We start from the raw sequence: 23,034 nt of genomic DNA on the forward strand, positions 1-23,034 counted from the left end.
GAGAGAGGGAGACACAGAATCGGAAACAGGCTCCAGGCTCTGAGCCATCAGCCCAGAGCCTGACGCGGGGCTCGAACTCACGGACCGCGAGATCGTGACCTGGCTGAAGTCGGACGCTTAACCGACTGCGCCACCCAGGCGCCCCACCTGTATTATTTTCAACCCAATTTTTTGGGCAGAAATTTTTTTTTTTATCTATAATTTACATACAATAAAATTCAATTTTTTAAAAAGTTTATTTATTTATTTTGAAAGAGAGAGATTGAGAGCATGAGCAGGGAAGGGGCAGAGAGAGGGGGAGAGAAAGAATCCCAAGCAGGCTCCACTCTGACAGTGAAGAAAGAGCCCCACACTGGGCTTGAACTCATGAACTGTGAGATCATGACCTGAGCCGAAATCAAGGGTCCAATGCTTAACTGACTGAGCCATCCAGGCACTCCTAAAATCACATTTTAAGAGAGTAACAATTCAGCAGGTTTTGGTGCATATTCACAGAGTTGCATAACCACCCCCTACTATCAAGTTCCAGAATATTTTCATCATTCCAAAAAACCCCACCATATCCATTAGCCCCTAATGGTCACTCCCATTGCCCGCTTCACCCCAGCCTCTGTCAACAACTAATCTACTTTCTGTCCCCCTGGATTTCTTTTTGTAGGCATTTCGTGTAAATGGAGTCACCACATGTGGCCTTTTATGTCTGGCTCATTTCACTTAGCATAATGTTTCCAAGGTTCTTCCATGATGAAGCGTGTATCGAAGCTTCATTGCATTTTATGGCCTGAATAACGTTTTATTGTATGGCTACACCCCATCTTATATACCCATTCATAAGTTGATGGACACTTGGGTTTTCACTGTGGGGCTCTTATGAATAATACTCCTACGAACATTTGTGTACAAGGGTTTGTGTGGACATAATATTTTCATCTCTCTTTGGAATATCCCCAGAGTGGAATTCTTGGGTCAAAGATACCTTTTTTTTTTTTTTTTAATGTTGATTTAGTTTTGAGAGAGACAGACAGAGCATGAGTGGGGGAGGGGCAGAGCGAGAGGGAGACACAGAATCCGAAGCGGGCTCCAGGCTCTGAGCTGTCAGCACAGAGCCTGACACGGGGCTCGAACCCACAAACTGTGAGATCATGACCTGAGCTGAAGTCAGATGCTTAACTGACTGAGCCACCCAGGTGCCCCCAAATGATAGCTCTTTTTACCTGAGAAACTGCCGGAAGTTTCCAAAGCAATTGCACCATTGTCCATTCCCATCAGCAGCACATGAAGGTTCCAATTTGTCTGCATCCTTGGTTATGCTTGTGACTGTCTGTTTTTCTGATTACAGCCAGCCTAGTGGGTCTGAATGGATACCTCACTGTGGTTTTGATTTGCAGTTCCCTAATGACTAATGATGGGCACTTTTCATGTGCTTCCTGGCAATTTGTACCTTCTTTGATGAAATGTCTATTGCAGTCTTTGTTCATTTTCTAACTGCGTTGTCTTTTTCTTGTTGAATTGTGATAACTGGGCAGAATTATTTTTAAAACGCTTTGTCTTTCTGGTGTGTGTTAATTTAGTTACAATTGGTTAACACAACCTATAAATCTACGTCATCACACATGTACACACGGCAATATACTGGGCCCAATAAGTACAGGTGACTCCATCACCTGCTGTTAGGCAAACCCTCTTCCTGTCTCACGAGACCTTGTATGATCCATGACCAGGTGCCAAGCAAAGGTACCAGTGTCGATCTGTGCATTAAATTAACAAGGGTTAGGGGCGCCTGGGTGGCTCAGTTGGCTGGGTGTCCAACTTGAGCTCAGGTCATGAGCTCACGGTTCATGGATTTAAGCCCACGTCGGGCTCTGTGCGGACAACTCGGAGCCTGGAGCCTGCTTTGGACTCTGTCTTCCTCTCTCTCTGCCCCTCCCCCACTTACACTCTGTCTCTCAAAAATAATAAATGTTAAAAAAATTTTTTTAATAAAATAAATTAATAGAGGTTAAATTAAATTATTTAAAAATTTTTTTAGACTTCTAAAACTCCAGAACTCCCAATATTCCTTATGGATTTCTTTGCACCTTCCCCCTGGGCTGTGTGCACCCACTGTGCAGAAGCCCCGACTTGGTTAAGGCACAGTGCTAACGGCTTCCCCAACTCAGATGTGATTTCTATACGATCCAGTTACACTAGCTCAGAGAAAATTTCATTCTGAATAAGGAAATAAGCAAATCCTTGTTCTGCAAATTCCTGTTATCGGCCTGGAGAGAGACAGATAAGGCTGCAGGGCCGTGCTGCACCTGACCCATTGCTCCCCAGTGGAATGTTCCACCACCTGGTTTACAGTCCATCTTCAATAACATTATGTTCCCTCAGGGGAAACATTAGTCCTCGAAGAAGGCTGCAACGAAATAAAATATGTACCACTGACCAGCCAGTAGGCTCACAGATTTTTACTTTTCAGGACTTTGGAGTAAATTCTGGTGGGCTTTCTACAAAGGAAGTGGAGATTTTATTTTAGGTAGATTTTAGAATTTTTTTAAATGTTTTTATTTATTTTTGAGACAGAGAGAAACAGAGCACGAGCAGGGGAGGGGCAGAGAGAGAGGGAGACACAGAATCTGAAGCAGACTCTAGGCTCTGAGCTGTAAGCACAGAGCCCGATGCGGGGCTCGAACTCAAGAACTGTGAGATCATGACCTGAGCCAAAGTCAGATGCTTAACCGACTGAGCCACCCAGGCGCCCACATTTTAGGTAGATTTTAAAGTAAGGCATAAAACTCTCTCTGAAATTATATAAAAGATTATCATTTCTCTTTATATTCCAGAGGTCTATTTGAATAATATATTGAAAAACACATTTTTTTAGGGGAAATTTCATAGCAATTTTATTATAAATACTAACATTAAGAAATAAAGCATCCTTTCTTCCCTCCAGGCTAATTTTTCATTGTAAACTTTTTATTGAAGAATGACACCTGTGAAAACATATGGCATAAGCTTGATATGTATTTGTAAGGTTAATATGATCATGCAAACAGCACTCCAGATCAAATAGAAAACACAAGTAGGGGCACGTGGGTGGCTCAGTCTGTTAAGGGTCTGACCTCAGCTTAGGTCATGATATCACAGTTTGTGAGTTTGAGCCCTGCATCGGGCTCTCTGCTGTCAGCACAGAGCCTGCTTCGGATCCTCTGTGCCCCATTCTCTCTGCCCCTGTTCATTCTCTGTCTCTCTCAAAATAAGTAAATTGAAAAAAAAAAAAAACAACCTCAAAAAAGTTTTAGGGGTGCCTGGGTTGCTCAGTTAAGTGTCCAACTTCGTTCAGCTCAGGTCTTCATCTCCCGGTTCATGAGTTCGAGCCCCGCGTCGGGCTCTGTGCTGACAGCTCAGAGCCTGCAGCCCGCTTTGGATTCTGTGTCTCCCTCTCTCTCTGCCCCTCTCCGACTCATGCTCTGTCTCCCAGTCTCTCTCTGAAAAAATAAATAAACATTAAAAAACACATTTTTTTTTTTTTTTTAAAGGAAACACAACTAGCCCCCTAGGATAAGTCCATGTGCTCCCTTCCGGTCATGACCCCCTCTTACACTATAGACTCCATTTGACAGGTTTTGAACTTGGGATCAGTAGGATCACAGGACATGTGCTCTTTCCTGTTTGGCTTCTTTCCTTGACATTCGTTTGTGAGATTCTTTCAAACTGTGTGGGCAGTTGTAGGGGTCTCATTCTCTGCTGAAGAGACCCCCACTGTGTGGCTGTACCACATGTGTCCATCCCCTCTCCTTGTGGTGCGTATGTGGTTTGTTTCCAGCTTGGGGCTATGAGAAATATGCGTATGAGAAATAACACTTCTTCAACTGTTTCCATACCCGTCTACTGGTGGACAGGGGCCCGATTCCGTTGTGTGTACATATAGGAGCAGGAACAAGAGCACCGTTTTTAGAAGCCTGTCCTGAACATGTCTGGTCTCCTCCAGCCAGAAAATAACATAAGGAGCTGGGTGAATGTGCACGGACCAGGAAGTTCCAGAGGAAAAGAACGACATTACCAACAAGGCCAATCTTTTCTTTGAGACCTTTTTTTTTTTTTTTTAATTAATTAATTTTTGAGAGAAGGAGAAAGTGTGAGTGTGTATGAGTGCAGGAGGGGCAGAGAGAGGATCCCAAGCAGGCTCAACACTGTCGGAGCAGAGCCCAATGTGGGGCTCAAAATGAGGTTTGAACCCATGAACCATGAGATCATGACCTGAGCTGAAGTCAGATGTTACCCAGCTGAGCCACCCAGAGGCCCCTCTTTAGATCTTTATGAATGGGCTAGAGCTCAGGAGTGCTGAGGTGCCCAGTGAGTGACCATGGGCAGTGGGCTCTTCATTTTTCTTGAGTCGAGATTTTGTAAAAGGATTTAGGAGCTTACTTCATTAGCAATGAAACGGGTTGTGAAATGGAAATGTGAAAAGAGATCTGGAACATTCCATCCTGGAGGAGAAAGTCTAAGAACTCTTCTCTGCAGGTTCCAAGAAGTTTCCAGGAATTTGGTAAGGTTTCAACCAAGCTCTTGAACTCATCTGATGCCTTTACATACAGAGGAAATTCAGTTACAACAAGAGTCAAGTTTGAGAACAGAACCCGCATCCGGCAACATGTCCCCTTTCCAGCAATGAGGCCCAGCTCCGTCCCCACTTCCCTGTGACGGGGCAGCTTTGTACGCCAACCACGGGCCTCATGATGCTTTTTCTAGCTGTTTCTGTAGCTCATCCCTGCCATGCTAATTATATAGACTCTACTAAGAGTTTTCCATTATTTTATTTTAGACTCTGAACAACCAACTGAAATCAGAGGGGTTGTTTGTTTGTTTGGGCAACTTATTTCTATCATCTCTCCCCCCACCCCCCACCCCATGATAGGAAGATAATATACCCAAGCAAAAGGAAAAACTACCTGTTTCTCTCTGTCTGTGTGACTCATTTTTGTAGAATTGCTGGTGAACCGCCAACGCATAAATAGGTTAACTTTTTATGATGATTACGAAAATGATGGATATTTGTAAAAATAACTTCAACTGCCTTGGAGTTTGCTGGGCAAATCTAGAATATGATATTATTGTAATATTCCATTATATCATTACACAGTAACCTTTACAAGCAGATTTTATTTTATAGTTTGAAATATTTAAAAAAGATGCTTAGCACAACTAGCTATTACATAAATGAAAATTAAAACCACAGATACTGTCACGCGCCTACTAGAATGATTACATTAAAAAAATTTCTTTATGCTTATTTATTTATTTTGAGAGAGAGAGAGAGAGATTGAAAGTGCATGCGCAAGAGGGGGAGGGGCAGAGAGAGAGGAGAGAGAATTCCAAGCTGACTCCGTGCTGTCAGGGAAAAGCCCAACGTGAGTCTGGAACCCACGAACCATGAGATCATGGCCTGAGCCGAAATCAAGAGTCGGACACTCAACCAACTGAGCTGCCCAGACGTCCCTAGAATGATTACAATTTTTAAGAGACAGATAATAACAAGTATTGGTGGGGATGTGCAGTAATAATTGGAAGCCTCATACATCACTGGTGGGAACGTAAAATGGTTAACAGTTTGGAAAACAGTTTGGCAATTTCATTAAAAAGTTAAACATACATCACTCGGGGCGCCTGGGTGGCTCAGTCGGTTGAGCGGCCGACTTTGGCTCAGGTCATGATCTCACGGTCCGTGAGTTCAAGCCCCGCGTCGGGCTCTGTGCTGACAGCTCGGAGCCTGGAGCCTATTTCGGATTCCGTGTCTCCCTCTCTCTGACCCTCCCCCGTTCATGCTCTGTCTCTCTCTGTCTCAAAAATAAATAAACATTAAAAAAAAATTAAAAAAAAACAAAAAAAACCACAAAAAAACATACATCACTCACCATCAGAGAAATACAAATCAAAACCACAATGAGATACCAACACACCTGTCAGAGTGGCGAACATTGACAACTCCGGCAACAACAGATGTTGGCGAGGATGCGGAGAAAGAGGATCCTTTTTGCATTGTTGGTGGGAAAGCAAGCTGGTGCAGCCACTCTGGAAAACAATATGGAGGTTCCTCAAAAAATTAAAAATAGTACTATCCTACAACCCAGCAACTGTACTACTGGGCATTTATCCAAGGGATACAGGTGTGCTGTTTTGAAGGAGCATGTACACCCCAATGTTTATAGCAGTGCTATGGACAATAGCCAAATTACAGAAAAAGACCAAATGTCTACCAATGGATGAATGGATAAAGAAGATGTGGTCTATATATATATATATATATATATATATATATATATACATACACACAATGGAGTATTACTGTGTCATCAAAAAGAATGAAATCTTGCCATTTGCAACAACATGGATGGGAACTAGAGGGTATTATGCTAAGCGAAATAAGTCAGTCAGAGAAAGACAGATAACATATGATTTCACTCATACATGGAATTTAAGATACAAAACAGAAGAACATAAGAGAAGCAAAAATAATATAAAAACAGAGAGGGGGACAAGACATAAGAGACTCAAATACAGAGAACAAACTGTTGCTGGAGGGGAGGTGGGTGGGGGGGATGGGCTAAATGGGCAAGGGGCATTAAGGAAGACACTTGTTGGGATGAGCACTGGGTGTTATACGTAGGAGATGAATCACTGGAATCTACTCCTGAAGTCATTATAACACTATATGCTATACTATAATCATTATAACATATGCTAACTAACTTGGATGTAAATTAAAAAAAAAACTGAGGGGCGCCTGGGTGGCGCAGTTGGTTAAGCGTCCGACTTCAGCCAGGTCACGATCTCGCGGTCCGTGAGTTCGAGCCCCGCGTCAGGCTCTGGGCTGATGGCTCAGAGCCTGGAGCCTGTTTCTGATTCTGTGTCTCCCTCTCTCTCTGCCCCTCCCCCGTTCATGCTCTGTCTCTCTCTATCCCAAAAATGAATAAACGTGAAAAAAAAAAAATTAAAAAAAAAAAACAACTGATAAAACAGAATAAAATGAAAAATATCCCCCCACCAAAAAAGAATTCTTGCTTAAGTTTCATTATATGTGTCACATCCTTCGCTTCTTTTCAAATTGAGTCTTCTCTCTAGTACAAAACTTAGAACATTATAACACTCAGTAAATATTTTTAAATGGATAGATTTATAAATGTATAAAATGAGCATATGCAATGCTTGGAGGCTCATGCTTTATTTAACTGGTCTATCAATATTACTGCAATAAATAAAAAATCCAAACAGAAAAAAAAAGTTAAACATAAGTTTACCACACAACCCAACAGTACCACTCGCAGGTGTCTACCCAGGAGAAACGAAAACATTTGTCCACACAAAGACATGGACACCAATGTCCATAGCAGCTTTATTTGCAAGAATCCCAAACTGAAACCAATCCAGATGTAGATCAACTGGTGAATGGATCAATAAAATGTGGCCTATCCATGCAATGGGATATAATTCAGTAATAAAAAGAGATGAAATGAAATAGTAAAACATGCTGACACATGAATGGACCGTGAAAACATTGTGCCAAGTGAAAGAATCCAGATACCACGGACTACCCTGCGTGGTTGCATTACATGAAATGTCAAGAGAAGGCTTGCAGCACGCTCGGAAAGAGAGTCATTGTTCAGGAACCAGGTCGAAGGGTCTTGTGCAGCAAGCTCAGGGGCCCGGCCGATCCACAGAGGGCTGTGGAGAAGAGCCTTGTAGAGTTTTGAACAGGAAAGTGATAGGATCAGGTTTGTGTTCTGAGCATTCTTTCTGTAGAGACGCAAGACTGGGCACAGGAAAGTCAGATGGGAGGCTGTCACAGTGGCTGGGACCCTGGGAGGAAGACCAGAGAGGAGGACACCTGTTTGAGGATGTACATTTCCGTATGCACATTTCTGAGCACTTGTTGTTGGGGTTGCTGACTCGTAGAAGATACTCCTGCTAACTAGACAACTGCCGTAGCTCCCCCAAATTCATGCTGGCCAACTTACACAGGCGATTGCTTTAGGACACCCCAGCTATTCTCCATTCCTCTGTCTTCCTATAATGAGATTTCGTATAAACTGCTCCACGAAGGAGATTGTACTCTCTGATTATGGGTAAAGAAAATCAAAAGTTCTGCCTTCTGTCCCACTGGCTGAGCTCCTCAGCAGATTGAAAGGCATGCTTGTTTCTTGTTAATAGGCCCTGACCATAAATCTAAGTAAGCAAGAAAAAACAAAAGAAAAAAAAGAGAAAAGGCAAGTCTTTAATCACAAAGCATAATATATAATTATATGTTATATATGGCTATATAACATGCATTATACATTATATATATGTGTATAATGCAGAATGCTTGCTTAGCGCTGGGAGTGGGTGCCCTCCTACAACAGGGATTGACTGACAATGGGTGCAAAGAAATTTTTGGGGTGATGGAAATGTTCTAAAACTGGATTATGGTGATTGTTGCACAATTCTATAAATTTCCTAAAATTATTGAATTGTGCAGTGCCACGATTGGGTAAATATATGGTACATAAGCTACACCCCAATAAAGCTGTTTAAAAAGCTGAGACTCAACTACTAAAACAGTATTTGTATCTTTTCTTTGCCCATTAAGCCACTAAACAAATAATGCAATCTTTTTTTGGCATAAAAAAAAAAACCCATATTAAAAAAAAAAATCAACTCAAAGGAGAAAGCTCTAAAGAAATCATTTGGTTTCTTCCCTGACACCCTTCGTTTTTGACTCTCTGGGTTTCTCAAGGCCTTGTCTTCTGCACACTTGCAGTGACCTCTGAGCCATCCATCACAAAAAGGTGAAGAGGTCTCAGGTGTATGTTCAGGATGATGACTTCAGTTCCAAAGTAAGACACGAAAGGAAGACCATTTGCTGAGATCCAGGCCATCAGGAAGTTAGATCTTTCTGTGAGTATCTTAAGTTACTTTAAACTCCAAGATTACATTTTTGAACAATGTGGTAGGGTTATGACCCAGATTTAAGTTAGGTGTAAGACTTGGGGCTCATTACTAACAATACCAAACAATAATGGTCACCAGCTGTCATAATTTGGGGGTCTCTCCAAGTACATCAACTACACCTGCAAATGCAAAATTTTTACATAGTTTTCCACAAACAATATACTGATCCAATAGTTACACCTACCATATAGATCGTTAAAAGATATTTTTTTTTTCAACATTTATTTATTTTTGGGACAGAGACAGAGCATGAACGGGGGAGGAGCAGAGAGAGAGGGAGACACAGAATCGGAAACAGGCTCCAGGCTCTGAGCCATCAGCCCAGAGCCCGACGCGGGGCTCGAACTCACGGACCGCGAGATCGTGACCTGGCTGAAGTTGGACGCTTAACCGACTGCGCCACCCAGGCGTCCCAAAAGATATTTTTTAAAATACATTTATCAGCATACAACAGATACAGAAAAGTGAACAAATCATAAGTGCTTGATGAATTTTATTTTTTTTATTAAAGATTTTGTTTTTAAGTAATGTCTCAACCCAACATGGGCCTTGAACTCACAATCCCTAGATCAAGGGTCCCACGCTCTACCAACTAAGCTAACTGGGTTTCCCGGTACTTGATGAATTTTAAAATAGAACACAGCCTTTAAAATACAAGCCAGGGGGATGCCTTGAGTGGCTCAGTCAGTGAGCGTCTGACTTTGGCTCAGGTGTGATCTGGGTTCACGAATTCAAGCCCCATATTGGGCTAACTGCTGTCAGCATGGAGCCCGATTTGGATCCTCTGTCGCTCTCTCTGCCCCTTCCCCACTTGTGCGTGCACACACACTCTCTCTCTCTCACTCTCTCTCTCTCTCAAAAATAAATACAACACTAAAATTTTTTTTTAAATACAAGCCAGGTTGGGGCGCCTGGGTGGCGCAGTCGGTTAAGCGTCCGACTTCAGCCAGGTCACGATCTCGCGGTCCGTGAGTTCGAGCCCCGCGTCGGGCTCTGGGCTGATGGCTCAGAGCCTGGAGCCTGTTTGCGATTCTGTGTCTCCCTCTCTCTCTGCCCCTCCCCCGTTCATGCTCTGTCTCTCTCTGTCCCAAAAATAAAAAAGTAAATAAATAAAAAATTAAAAAAAAATAAATACAAGCCAGGTTAAGAAATAGATTATCATCACCCCAGAAGCTCCTTTTATGTGTTCCCCTAGCTAACACACTCACTCCCTTCCCCAAGGATAGCCACTATTCTGACTTCTAATACCACTGATTTTTCTTGCCCAGTTTTGAAATTTACCATACAGTGTGTGCTTATTTGTGTCTGGTTTCTTTTACTCAAGATTGTGTACCTAAGAGTCACTCATTGTTCTAGGGTATTCTATTGTAGGAGTATATCACTACTTATCCATTCTATTGTCGATGGATGTTTGGATTGCTTCCAGGGTTTTGGCTATTATGGATAATTCCGCTATGAATTCTTTTGAATATGCCTTTTGTGCATATGTGTGTGCATTTCTATTGAGTACGTATCTAGGAGCAGTCCCTGGGTCATAGGGTATGTGTATGGTTAGCTTTAGTATAAATCATTTTAGTTTGCTAAAATCAAGAAAGCCACTTGAAGTGATTTAAGAGCAAACACACTCAAATGCAGAAATTTTCTAAATATAAACACACGTTCATTCTTCGTCAGAGTTGGCCTGAACAAACACTGGCATAGGCAGGACAATTGAATATCAGTCACGAAGTTACTGGAGTGTGATGTCTCACAAACATAACTTCTGAAGACACCATCTCCTGTGAGTTTCAGCCCTCAGGAAATGAGGCCGCTGTGAGCTCTCTGGCATTCCTGTCTGCGCCTGGGCGGGAGTCTAAATGAGCAAGGCTTGTATCCCTGCCTTGGCTTTGATCTCAGAGAAAGCATTATGTTTGCTCCATTTCCCCCTACAATCTGGAAATAAATTTATTTTGGGGTTAGTAAAAAGTCTAAGGTAGTTATTTGCACAGGATACCAGGCTGAGGCTCTCGGTTCCTGGACAGCACTTCCGTGGCTGTCTTCTGGAGCTCCGTGGCTGTTTCCCAGGAGGGCCCGCAGGCCTTGTCTACAACCAGTTCTTCTGGGGTGGCCTTGGGCTCATCAACTACCCCGTGTCATAGCCTATCCCTGACCTGACACCTTGAGATTTGAATTTAAGCCAAGGGAACCCTGACTCAACCCACAGCCTTCCAGCAGGATGTTTTCGCGGCACAGGTTAATTTCAGAAATTCAGACGATTTGCCCCAACAAACAAAGCATCCACATCAGTTTCACTTCCTGGTCTCTGGACTGGTTTTCCACTGGGATTTGGAGAAAACTTTCTCTCAAAACAAGGAAACTTCTAGCTTCCTGCCTGCCTTTGGGAATTTGAGGGGCTCACCAGAATTCCTGGGCCTCGGGGTTTTTACAACCCTTAATAGACCAGGCTGTGGCAGGAGGGGGCGGGGGTCTCAGTTTTCTTTTCTTTCTATTTGGATTCCTCCTGTTGCTGCCTGTTCTTTCTGAGGTCTCCAAGGTACTTAGTCCCTAGAAGGAGCGGCTTTTGGAATAGTGTCCATTATGTCTTAGTGTTTAGACGGGAAGCGATGACTACATCTTCTTTCTTTTTTACAACACCCTAGTGTCCCAAAGAGACCGGCTTCAGCTTTAAGAGAAGTTACCATACGCTCTTCACTGTCCGCTTTGGTTTGCTTTAAAAATTGCCACAATGTTTGACGTTCTCATTTGCCAGTGGCTGAACAGAAATTATGTTCTCTGAGTCAGATGGGCTCCCTGAATTCGGTCACACTTTTCATGTTTTGATAAACCATGGCCGTGTTCTAAAGCTCTGCCCAGAACATGTTTTGTGGAAAACTTGTTATTTGTAAAATGGCAAATATTTAATACAAAGACATATAGGACAGCTAATGACCTACTTGCTTAGGTTTATGAAATGGAAAGTAATTATTTGGGATTCCATATTTTGGGCTAACTTAACATTTTAAAATAATTATTTATTGCATAAGAATATATATTCTTAGGGGCACCTGGGTGGCTCAGTCGGTTAAGCGTCTGACTCTTGACTTTGGCTCAGGTCATGATCTCACAGTTCATGAGTTTGAGCCACGTCAGGCTCTGCGCTGACCGTGTGGAGCCTGCTTGGGATTCTCTCTCTCTCCCTCTTTCCAGGCCCCCTTCCCTGCTTACTCGCTCTCTCTCAAAATAAATAAAAATAAACTTAAAAAGATGTATACATCCTTATAACATATAAGAATGCAAAGAATATAAATTCACTCACCATTAGAAAGCGGGTTTGTCAATACAAGAGAAGTCTTTATCAAGAGAACAGGTGAGGGGTGCTTGGTTGGCTCAGTCAGTACAGCATATGACTCTTGATCTCGAGGTCATGAGTTCAAGCCCCATATCGGGCAGGGAGCTCATCTAAAAAAAAAAAAAAAATTAAAAAAAAAAAGAGAGAGAGAGAGACCAAGTTAGTCAACCAGCCCTTCCTAGTTTTCCATGTTTAAAACGATATAGATGTGGCTGACTTAAATTGCTTTTTTTTTTTTAAGTTTACTTATTAATCCAGAGAGAGAGAGAGAGGAGTGGGGCAGGAGCAGAGAGAGGGAGAGACAGAGAATTCCAAGCAGGCTCCGTGCTGTCAGCACAGAGCCCAATATGGGGCTCGATCCCACAAACTATGAGATCACCACCTGAGCCAAAATCAAGAGTCGGATGCTTAACCAACTGAGCCACCCGGGTGTTCCAGACAGCTTTTTGTTTTAAGACCAGTTTTCCTCCATCCAACCATTAATTTTTTAGCAGCTTTATTGAGATGGAATTCACATATACTGTAATTCATTCATTTAAATTGTACAACTCAGTGTTTTTTTTTAGTACATTTACAAATACGTGCAACTCTCACCACAGTAAATTTTAGAACATTTCATCATCTCGAAAGGAAACCCCACAGTCTTTAGTTATCAGCTCCTTCCTCTCCCACCCCAGCCCTGAGCAACCACAAATCTGCTTTTGGTTTCTGTAGATTTACATTCCGCCCCCCCCCCCAAGTTTTAATTTTATGTATTTATTTATATTAAAATTTTTTTAATCATTTATTTATTTTTGAGAGACAGAGACAGGGTGTGAGCGGGGGAGAGGCAGAGGGAGAGAGAGAGGAGACACAGATTCCGAAGGAGGCTCCCAGCTGAGCTGTCAGCACAGAGCCCGACGCGGGGCTCAAACTCATGAACTGTGAGAACGTGACTTGAACTGATGTCAAACACTTAACAGACTGAGCCACCCAGGTGCCCTGAGAATCCCATGTTTAATGAATTGCTCTTTCTTACTCTTCCATTTGCTTCTCTGCTGGCTCTTTCAAATAAAACTAAAATGGGGCGCCTGGGTGGCTCAGTCGGTTAAGCGTCCAACTTCAGCTCAGGTCACGATCTCGCGGTCCGTGAGTTCGAGCCCCGCGTCGGGCTCTGGGATGATGGCTCGGAGCCTGGAGCCTGTTTCCGATTCTGTGTCTCCCTCTCTCTCTGCCCCTCCCCCGTTCACGCTCTGTCTCTCTCTGTCCCAAAAATAAATAAAAAACGTTGGAAAAAAAAAACCAAATAAAACTAAAATAAAAATAGGAGATACACGGAGGATTTCCTCAATTAACCAGGAAAATGAGCACAATTATTCTGTGCACAAGGGAAGCCACAAAGCTCACTGGAATAGCGGTTTTATTTGTCAGTTACTTTGATCACCCTGAGTACTTTTCAGTATGGTTTGACCATTTCCAAGCACATCACTCAGAAAAGCTATCTTCTGGGATGCCTGGGTGGCTCAAGTAGGTTAAGCGTCCGATTTCTGCTCAGGTCTTGATCTCATGGGTTCACGAGTTTGAGCCCCACGTTGGGCTCTGTGCTAACAGCTCAGAGTCTGGAGCCTGCTTTGGATTCTGTGTGTGTGTGTCTCTCTCTCTGTCCCTTCCCCGCTCATGCTCTGTCTCTCTCTGTCTCAAACACACACACACACACACACACACACACACACACACACACACACACAAAAGAAAAGATATCTTCTTCACCTCATACATCCAACGAAATATTTAAAACGATGGGGCGCCTGGGTGGCGCAGTCGGTTGAGCGTCCGACTTCAGCCAGGTCACGATCTCGCGGTCCGTGAGTTCGAGCCCCGCGTCGGGCTCTGGGCTGATGGCTCAGAGCCTGGAGCCTGTTTCTGATTCTGTGTCTCCCTCTCTCTCTGCCCCTCCCTCGTTCATGCTCTGTCTCTCTCTGTCCCAAAAATAAATAAACGTTGAAAAAAAAAATTAAAAAAAAAAAATAAAACGCAACAAGAAGGTAACAGTAGATGCAATAAAAATAACTTCAGAAATTTTAAAATAGCTTCTGAATAGTCCAAGCCCTTGAGATCAGGACCGTGCCTTTTCTTTATGCCACTGTGCCTTGGTTGTTATTTGGAGTGCAATGGCTTCCAACTTCAGGTCCAAATAAAAGAAAATATCGTTTTGCATTAGTCCAAGAGATATCTTGATTTAATTCTGCCGATAGTGACATCTAATGTTTTAGTTTTTTGCTTTTTCATTTCAGAAAGGACAGAAATTCCGACTGTCATTTTGATATCGGCATGCGATGAATTCCTACTGATGCTCTCTTTTGTCCTCTAGTAGACATCTTTTGTGGGGGGGTACGTCCAACTCACAATCATTTCCCTCTTCTTTGGGGACCATCCCTCAGTTCACCAGGGAAGCCAACCTAGGAACGTGGGTGGGTCTATACCACGAGCATTTCGGAGTTGTGAGTGGACACGTCTGGCCCTGCAGTAGACAAGGTTGATCTGTAGACAGATGAGAAATGAAACAGATGTGCTTGGAGGAACAGAGATGAGCGGCTGAGAAACCTGTTGGTTGGTCAATTCCTGGTTCCGCTGCATTCCTGACACCTAGCTGCATTCCTGCCCTATAGATGTTCCCTCCACACAAAAGTTTAAAATAAGAAGACCTATAGAAGCCGAAACTAATACTGTAGTGTATGTTAACTAGCTGGAACTTAAATAAAAACTTGGAATAGGGCGTCCGGGTGGCTCAGTCAGTTGAGTGTCCAACTCTTGATTTTGGCTCAGGTCATGATCTCACGGTTCCTGCCCTGAGATGTTATGTTTTTTTCAACAAGAGTAATACATACTCATATGACACCGATAGAATACCTACCATGTGCCAGATGCCGTTCTAAGGACTTTTGTTGTGACAGTCTCACGAGACCCTATGATGTCATGACTGTTACGGTGCCCACTTGACACATGAGAAAACCGTTCAACCTTTGCTGGAGACACTTGGGGGCAGTGCCCAAGACCCCGGGATTCTGTTGGTGGCACGCAGGAGGGGTGGCCCTGTCAGAGAGTGCTGAGGGAGGAGCAAGGAACCCACAGCCACGGGTTGGCCTGAGGAAGGACCTCAAGAGTAGAACAAGAGAGTGTCTGTCCAGCTCCAGGTGAATGAGCATTGCAGCAAGTAAGTGACCCTGTTCTCTGCCTCTGCTGCCTACCAGGCTGACATCAGTGAGGAAGAAAGGGAAGATCTGGGGTGACAATGGAAGGTGAGGTTATAGTTTCTCCCACCTCAGAGAGGCGGAGAACTACTGGCATAGACATGGGGGCCTCAAGTCTGTCCTTCGGAAAGCTGGCCCCTTTCACCAGCACTTCTGGGGGTTCCGAGAGTGGGTGATTCTATTTGCGCGGTGGCCGGAACAGGCATCCTCAACACTCGGGCGTGGACGTTTAGCACAGGGCTGCCCACGGCCACACAGTTAAGAGCATTGCAGACTTACGCTTCCTACATCACAGACGCGGCACTGTGGCTAAGGTTACACCGTTGTGTCCACAAGCCAGTTGCATGGGCCGGCGTGACGCCCTGGAAGGGCCTGGCCCGGGGTGCCGACCGCCCGGAGCCCATCCTCTTGCCAGAGAAGCCCCTGTCTTCCTTGTCGTTCTAGGCCTGCCCCCTTGTCCTGTCCCTCCCTCCCTCTGCACTGGGCGATGCAGCCACCGTGCCTCTTCCAAGCTCCACTGCTTTCTGTGGCCTGTGGCACCAGGTTCCACCGCCCACCCTGGGCTGAGTGACGATGGAATGTGTCTTCCTGACTCCCCTCTGCTTTCTATCCTAGACTCAATACCTTAGGTGGAGCCACGTGAAACGGCTGTTCTCATTTACCTACAGAAATCACACGTTCTCATAGGTCAACTTAAACGTAGGCCTTTTAATTTTTTTATTTATGGGAGAGCACAAGCAGGGGGAGAGGCAGAGAGAGGGGGACAGCGGATCCGAAGCGGGCTCTGCCCTGACGGCAGAGAGCCCGATGTGGGGCTGGAACTCGCCAACCGTGAGATCATCACTCGAGGGGAAGTCAGATGCTCAACTGACTGAGCCACCCAGGCGCCCCAAACAGTAGGCCTTTTTTATTTGAAACATCTTGCCGCTCACTGCCGCAGGAAAATACACAGAAAGAAACAAAGTAGGAAATCTGGGCACACGACAGACTCCCTGGAGACTGTACAAGATCGTTTTCCCGGCCTGTCTGCCTTTCCCAGGGGCATTTTAAACAGGGAGTTTTGAGGACGTCTTCCAAGGTTACCCCATGGCCTGACTTGAATGTCGGACCCAGTGGCTCTGCTCAGACGGTGGTCGGGCCCAGCCCACCCTCCTATCCTCGTCCTCACATCTCCGCTTCCCTCTTCTCTCCTTCCTGCAGGCTTTTCTTCTGCAGCCGCCTCTTGGTCCCGGGCTGTCTCCCAACCCCCGTGAGAAAGAGGCCTGGCTGCTCAGGCCTGTGTGACCTCGCCGTTACCTCCCCGTCCTGTCCTGGAGGCCCCTGGGGCCAGCCCCCCACCCCCCCTTGCCTGTTTCTCTCTGTACTGTGTGTTTTGCCCACAACATTTCTCCTGGCCAGGCTGCTAAGTCCAGAAAAGTTTAGTTGCCTTATTTCCGCTGTGGGTTTCTATCTCAGCCAGCTCTCTCCTCAATTCATGTTTCCCTACACAGCAGGGGCCACCTTTGCAAGCCCACCAGCGGCTTCCCCCACCCCCACCCTGCAGATTCTGTCTCTGTTTCGGGCCTGAGTCCCTGCTGGCCTCCCTCTGGGGCCCAGTGTTGAGGCTGCATGGCCCGCTCCCGAGCAGAGGGCCGCTGACCGCCAGCTGACTCCACCCAAACCTGACTCCCCAGACTCACTCTCTGAAACTCCCCTCAGGTAGCCCGTTGCCCCTCTCCCAGTGCACCGCAATGGATCTTGAGTGGAATTTCTACTCGGGGTCCTCAGAGGGAATCTGATCAGAGATCAGAGGGTTACCAGTCGGAGCACGGGGGACAGGCTGAGCAGAGCTTCTCTGGGATAAAACCAGGCTGCTACGTTGGCAAAGCCCGCTCCTGGGGCCTCTCATGAGCCTGGGCAGGGAGAGCACTGCTGAGTCATTCCTGGGCCCCTGGTGGTCCCCCATGATGCCTGCAGACTTCACCACCAGCACCCAGCCACTTGGCCAACAGTGACCAACCCAGCCAATCCACCCATCGGACCCCTCTTTTCTACACACCCTCTTTTATAGTGACCGGTTGTTCATTCAACCACTCACGCCATTCAATAGAAATGTGTTGAACACCTAGCACCTGCCAGGTACCATTTTAGGCCTTAGGGACATGTGGTGAATAAGACAGATGAGGTCCCTTCCCCTATGGAGTTAATAGTCCAGTGGGGACAAACCAATGATTATCCAGCTGCATGGGCTAGTAGGGTCTGTGGACTAGAGCTGAGCCACAGATCTGTGTTACCAGCTTGAGTTGAGGTAACACAGAAGTTGAGAGAAGTGTTTAGAAACTTCTTTTTTTATTTATTTTTATTTTTTAATGCTTATTTTTGAGAGAGAGAGGGCGGGGAGGGGCAGAAACAGAGGGAGACACAGAATCCGAAGCAGGCTCCAGGCTCTGAGCTGTCAGCACAGAGACTGACAAGAGGCTTGAACTCACAAGCTGTGAGATCATGACCTGAGCCAAAGTCAGACATTTAACCAATTGAACCACTCAGGCACCCCTAGAAACTTCTATAGTGATTTGATAGAGTAATCTTATGTTCATTGAGTCTAGTAAAAAAAAAAAAAAAAATCTGGCTTCTATTGTTTGTCTTTTTTTCATTTTATTTTTCTAGTAATTCATTTCTAATACATTTTACAAAAATATAGATCTGCAATGGGCTGCAAATTTAGAAAAATTCATCCTATACTCCAGAAATTTTGAGAAGCATTGCTCTAAATTACAAATTGCAATTTGTGCCATGAAAAACATGATGGAGAATAACGGGAAAAACTTGGTCTAAGAAGGGTGGTGTGATGTGACCTAAAGGGTGAGGAGGAACCAACCAGGCAGAGCTGGGGATGGAGCTTTCCAGGCAAAGGAACAGCGGATGCAAAGGCCCTGAGGGGAGTGAGAACCTGGAGGGCTAAAACAGAAAAGAACCTAGCGGAGGTGGAGGCAGAAGTAAGGGGACACAGGTGGGGCAGGCGGGGTGGGCGAAGCAAGGGAGACAGGTGGGGCAGGCGGGGTGGGCGGAGCAAGGGAGACAGGTGGGGCAGGTGGGGTGGGCGGAGCAAGGGGAGACAGGTCGGGCAGGCAGGGTGGGCAGTCAGAGGCCCCCATCCCGGGAGTGCATTTGAAGGGCAAGGAGAAGCTACTGAAGTGCTTTAAGTGTCGCATCAGGGCTTCCTACCTGCCCCTTTCCTATAACACATGCACAGCCAAAAAGGGACCGCTTCATCCTGGACTCCATCGGGAGGGCTTAATGGCTGGATCCAGGACATTGTGATAGCAGTATCTCTACTAAAGTCCAGTTCTGAAACAGGGATTTTTCATAACAGCTTTCTTGGGGCACCTGGGTGGCTCAGTCATTTAAGCTTGGGCAGCCCGACTTGGGCTCAGGTCATGATCTCGAGGTCCGTGAGTTCGAGCCCCGCGTCTGGCTCTGTGCTGACAGCTCAGAGCCTGGAGCCTGTTTCAGATTCTGTGTCTCCCTCTTTCTCTGATCCTTCCCTGTTCATGCTCTGTCTCTCTCTGTCTCAAAAATAAATAAATGTTAACAAAAAAGTTAAAAAAAAAACAGCTTTCTTGTAAAGGTCTGCAAACCTTTTTTAAAGGAACTTCTTGTGGGGCACCCGGGTGGCTCAGTCAGTTAAGTGTCAAATTCTTGATACTGGCTCAGGTCACGATCTCATGGTTCATGAGTTCGAGCCCCGCGTTGAGCTCTGTGCTGACAGTGCTGAGCCCGCTTGGGATTCCCTCTGTCTTCCTCTCTCTCTGCCCCTCCTCCATCTCTTTCCCTCAAAATAAATAACATTAAAGAAAAAAAAAAAAGACATTTCTTGTACCTTGGGCACTTACTGGTTGAGACAAAATGTTGCCAGGATGGAATTTGATTTAAAGAAGGATTTTCAGGGCACCTGGCTGGCTCAGTCATTAGAGCATGAGACTCTTGATCTCAGGGTCATAAGCTAGAGCCCCACATTGGGCATAGAGTTTACTTAAAAAACAAAAACAAGGGGTCCCTGGGTGGCTCAGTTGGTTGGGCCAGTGACTTCGGCTCAGGTCATGATCTTGCAGTTTGTGAGTTCGAGCCCCGCATCGTGCTCTGTGCTGACAGCTCGGAGCCTGGAGCCTACTTCGGATTCTATGTCTCCCCCTCTCTCTGCCCCTACCTTGCTCACACTCTGTGTCTCTCTGTCTCTCAATAATAAATAAATGTTTAAAAAAAAAAAACAAAATCTTTAAAAGAAATAAAGAAGGATTTTCTCAAAGATACTACACTTTGCAGCATGCCTGGGTGGCTCTGTCGGTTAAACATCTGACTTTGGCTCAGGTCGTGATCTCCTGGTTTCTGAGTTCAAGCCCCTCATTGGGCTGTCTGCTGTCAGCACAGAGCCCACTTTGGATCCTATGTCCCCCTCTTTCTGCCCCTCCCCTGCTCACTCCTCTCTCTCTCTCAAAAATAAATAAATATTTTTTAAAAAGATACTGTATCTTTTGGGGCGCCTGGGTGGCTCAGTCAGTTAAGCGTCCGACTTCGGCTCAGGTCACGATCTCGCGGTCCGTGAGTTCGAGCCCCGCGTCGGGCTCTGTGCTGACTGCTTGGGGCCTGGAGCCTGTTTCGGATTCTGTGTCTCCCTCTCTCTCTGACCCTCCCCCGTTCATGCTCTGTCTCTCTCTGTCTCAAAAATAAATAAACGTTAAAAAAAAATTAAAAAAAAAAAAGATACTGTATCTTGCAACTAGGGAAAAAAACTAAAGAATGGAAAAGAGGATTCTAATCCATCATTTTTCCTTTTTTAAAGTTTTCATTTAAATTTCAGTTAGTTAACATACAGTATATTAGTTTCAGTTGCACAGTATAGTGAATCAACACTTCCATACAACACCTGGTGCTCATCACAGGTGTGCACTCCTTTTTTAAATAAGAATAGGGATTGGGTAACATGGTTGGTTGATCTGGCCTTCTATCAACCGGTCTGTGCTTCAACAACTGTTCATAACGACAATGATGCTAAGGCTCTAAATATTTCTAAAGTATCTTGTAAGTCCCCCAAAGGAAAATTATGTAATTTAAGCATTATTTTAGAATTGTGGTTTCTGTATTCTTTAAAAAAAAAAATGTGGTGCCTGGGTGGCTCAGTTGGTGGAGCATCTAACTCTTGATCTTGGCTCAGGTCATGATTTCGCCATTTGTGTTGGGCTCTGCACTGACAGCATGGAGCCTGCTTGAGATTCTCTCTCTCCCTTTCTCTCTGCCTTTTCCCTGCATGTGCATGCACACAGTCTCTCTCAAAATAAACTTAAAAAAAAAATGTAACTGAGATCTATTGAACAGGATGGTCTATACGTCTTTAACGACTGGCTTGTGTCTAAAATGAGATCATTGTCGTCTCCTTGCATTCTGTTACTTTAACAGACTTTGCTAGGCTCTTTTCACTGCAGGTGAAGGTCTTTGTATATTCCAGAGAGTTATTGCACATTGTTTGCAAAAGATAACTTAGGTGGGTTCAAAGTTTGAACCAGCCCCATAACCTTTTTCATTATTGTAAAATAATTACTTTGTATGTGAAGGGGATTTCCTGCATGAGTTTGGTGAAACTTTAAGTTATGCCCTACAGATAAGTCATTTCTACCTCCTAGACCTGCCAGGAAGCTCTCAGTTCTGGTTTACATATTAAATAAGTCTCACTAAATTCCTAAGAGATCATTGCCTTCAAATTTCTTTGAACTTATTTAGTTATTCTGAAAATGATCATAGGAGATCTACGATCATTTTTTTGAATAGTTAAAGCTTAAAATGCATATTAAATAAATAAATAGGTTAGCAATACATGATGTTGACAAATGAACAGTCAGGCTTTGCTGGTGGAAATGTAAAAACGGAGGTTAGCTTCCTGGCAATTTGGTGATAGGTAATAAGAGCTTTAAGAAATTTCATATCGCTTACCCTTCAAATACATTTCCAAGAGATATAATCAGAGATAAGAACAAAGATTTCTATACAGGGATATTTGTTACACTGACATTTATAAAAATGAAAATCAGAACCATCCTTAGAGTCCGTTAATAGAGAATTTGTGAAATTATGGTGCATCCATATGCCACAATATTATGCAATTATTAACTGCTCATAATATAATGTTATTTGAAAAATGAGGCACACAAAATTATATTCACAGTATTTTTTTGTTTTTTGTTTGTTTGCACACACATGTAGAAGGGCTTATAGAAGACAATTAAGAATATCTTTGAGTGATGGGTTATGGTTGATTTAGTTTTATTTGTTTTCTATAATTTAAAAATTCTCGGGGTGCCTGGGTGGCTCGGTCAGCTAAGCGTCCGACTTCAGCTCAGGTCATGAACTTGCAGTTTGTGGGTTCGAGCCCCGCATCAGGCTCCCTGCTAACAGCTTAGGGCCTGGAGCCTCCTTCGGATTCTGTTTCCCTCTCTCTCTGTTCCTCCCCTGCTCGCACCCTGTCTCTCTTTCTCTCAAAAATAAATAAAGAATAATAAAAAAAAAAATAAATCTCTATGATGCATGTGTATTACTTTTAAAATAAATGATACTGATTAAAAACAATGCAAATATTTAAAGTATCCGTCATTAGATACCATTCCACATTCATTACTTATGTAGATTTAAAATGCTGTAATCATGAAATGATCTTAGCCAAAATCTTACGAACTTTAATCAAGGGCATTTCTGATATGGTCTGTTGATCCATAGACTGTGTGGCTGATGGGCTCTTCAGCACCTTTCAATCACATAAGTTATTTGGTTTTTGGCATTTTCATGATTAATCCAACATGAAAAATCTGATCTAGCCCAATGCACTAACTACCACTAATCTTATTGGTGACAAGAAGCTTCTGATAAGGATGGCTTGGAGAGGTGAAAAAGAGGGCAAGTTTGGGGATTTAACTTCACTGAAACCATTTTCTTTGAGGGATGGGATATCTGATCCGATTTCGTTTACTTCAGATCTTTGAACAAATCATTACACAGGGATTTTGGGGGGAAAGGAGTTAAGTCGAGAAGCAGTGCTTGATTTAGCATTTGTTTTGGAATCACTTACCTTTTGGGTTGCTGACAGCAACGAACATTTTCTAAATGCCCAAAAGAACGAAAGTAGATTGTCTTCCCATAAGAAGTGGCAGATGAAAGTTGGTTATTTCTCTATATTCATTCAGATGAATGTTTGAGCGAGAAAAAAAACCCAAGAAACAACCTGAAACCAAAACAAAACAGGTAAAAGTTACCTCTTAAATTTGTCAGGCATCCGTACATGGTGTGTGGCCTTCACTAACTTCCAAGATGGCCTAGGAGAGATATTTATTTTGTAAAATAAAGTTCAGAAAGGCAGAGATATCATCCACTTAGACCAAACATTCAGTAACTCCTGCAAATGGATTGTCAATAGGCCTTGACATCCATTCCTTATTCTGGCCAGGAAGGAATAGAGTTATTCTCAAGGTTAAGTAAAGGTCA

The 23,034-nt window shown here is 44.1% G+C and overlaps 1 protein-coding gene across 6 annotated transcripts in view; it reads right to left on the reverse strand.

Moving 5' to 3' along the window:
* Positions 1-2,435: 2,435 nt before the first annotated feature.
* The window catches only part of PIGP (phosphatidylinositol glycan anchor biosynthesis class P), a 41,258-nt gene continuing 20,659 nt past the window's right edge, over positions 2,436-23,034 (reverse strand). The window contains exons 5-8 of one of the 6 annotated variants that reach the window (XR_015240448.1): positions 22,622-22,774; positions 5,943-6,054; positions 4,411-5,819; positions 2,436-3,470 (exon numbers count right to left, since the gene is read on the reverse strand). The gene's annotated coding sequence lies outside the window, so the exon portion shown is untranslated. Of the gene's footprint in view, positions 3,471-4,410; positions 6,055-12,273; positions 12,409-14,683; positions 14,819-22,621; positions 22,775-22,805; positions 22,866-23,034 lie in introns of those variants that run through there. The other 5 variants (XR_015240451.1, XR_015240447.1, XR_015240449.1 and 2 more) reach the window with 5 other exon arrangements.

This window comes from Puma concolor, chromosome C2 (assembly GCF_028749965.1).
Source record: "Puma concolor isolate L17-30 chromosome C2, mPumCon1.1.hap2, whole genome shotgun sequence".
Classification (NCBI taxonomy): Eukaryota; Metazoa; Chordata; class Mammalia; order Carnivora; family Felidae; genus Puma; species Puma concolor.